Below are 1,755 nucleotides of genomic sequence, written 5' to 3'. Positions count from 1 at the left end.
CCAGAGGAGGATAGTCAGAGAAGCTCTCAACACACATGGGCTTGCCAGGAACCATACCAATAATGGCAGCATCACCAGATTTCAAGAATTTAGGGCCATCTTCCAGCTTTTTACCAGAACAGCGATCAATCTTTTCCTTCAGCTCAGTAAATTTGCAAGCAATGTGAGCTGTGTGACAATCCAGTACAGGGGCATAGCCAGCACTGATTTGGCCTGGATGGTTCAGGATAATCACCTGAGCAGTGAAGCCAGCTGCTTCCATTGGTGGGTCATTTTTGCTGTCACCAGCAACATTGCCACATCACACATCTTTGACAGACACGTTCTTCACATTGAAACCCACGATGTCCCAGGAAGAGCTTCACTCCGAGCTTCATGGTGCACTTCAACCGACTTGATTTCAGTTGTCACATTGACTAGTGCAAAGGTGACCACCATACCAGGTTTGAGCACACCAGTCTCCACTCGGCCGACAGGGACAGTGCCAATGCCACCAATTTTGTGCACATGCTGGAGAGCAGACATGAGGGCTTGTCAGTTGGACAAGTTGGTGGCAGGATGCAATCCAGAGCTTCAAGCAGTGTAGTTCCACGGGCATTGTCATCTCTATGGGTGACTTTCCATCTCTTGAACCATGGCATATTAGCACTTGGCTCCAACATGTTGTCACCATTCCAACCAGAAATTGGCACAAACGCTACTGTGTCGGGATTGCAGCCAATTTTCTTAATGTAGGTGCTGACTTCTTTAACAATTTCTTCATATCTCTTCTGACTGTAGGGTGGCTCAGTAGAATCCATTTTGTTAACACCAACAATTAGTTGTTTCACTCCCAGTGTGTAAGCCAGAAGGGCATGTTCATGGGTCTGCCCGTTCTTGGAGATACCAGCCTCAAATTCACCAACACCAGCAGCAACAATCAGGACAGCACAGTCAGCCTGAGATGTGCCTGTAATCATGTTCTTGATAAAGTCTCTGTGTCCTGGGGCAGCGATGATAGTCACATAATACTTGCTGGTCTCAAATTTCCACAGGGAGATATCAATGGTGATACCACGCTCACGTTCAGCTTTTAGTTTATCCAAGATCCAGGCGTATTTGAAGGAGCCCTTTCCCATCTCAGCAGCCTCCTTCTTAAATTTCTCAATGGTTCTTTTGTCGATCCCACCACATTTGTAGATCAGGTGGCCAGTAGTGGTGGACTTGCCGGAATCTACGTGTCCAATGACGACGATGTTGATGTGAGTCTTCTCCTTTCCCATTTTGGCTTTGATTTAGCGGTGGTTTTCACAACACCTGTGTACTGGCGGCAAACCCGTTGCGAAAAAGCGTGACCACCTTTTAAGGCTCCACCCTGTCAACCTGAAACACACTGCCAGGCCACATGATACGTCCATGATCTGAAGGGCTAGAGGACTGGAGGGAGGGGATGGTTATGTGCCAGATCTGGTGGAAGTTGTTTCTCTCTCTCTCTCTCTCTCTCTCTCTCTCTATCTCTCCCTCTCCATATGTGTGCACATACTATTATGAATAAACAATATATATATTTTTAAAATCAGTTATTTGGGGTCAGCAGGTGGCACAGTGGTTGAGGCACTAGACTCTCACATGGCCAACAGTGGTTCGAGTCCTGGACCTGGCAGCTTGCTTTCTCGCATCCCTGTTCTCTTTCTCTCTGCCTCTCTCTGGTGAGCACATGTGCCCTATAGTAAACTTTAAAAAATAATTTTTTTTCTTTTTCTCTAGCTGCGTTCT

The 1,755-nt window shown here is 46.7% G+C and overlaps 1 pseudogene; it reads right to left on the bottom strand.

Annotated features, from left to right (window-relative positions):
- Positions 1-4: 4 nt before the first annotated feature.
- Positions 5-1,301, bottom strand: LOC102489773 (elongation factor 1-alpha 1 pseudogene; annotated as a pseudogene).
- Between the last annotated feature and the right edge of the window lie 454 nt (positions 1,302-1,755).

This window comes from Tupaia chinensis, unplaced genomic scaffold (genome assembly GCF_000334495.1).
Source record: "Tupaia chinensis unplaced genomic scaffold, TupChi_1.0 Scaffold000350_1, whole genome shotgun sequence".
In the NCBI taxonomy this organism is placed as follows: Eukaryota; Metazoa; Chordata; class Mammalia; order Scandentia; family Tupaiidae; genus Tupaia; species Tupaia belangeri.
This window is presented reverse-complemented; position numbering and strand designations above follow the sequence as displayed.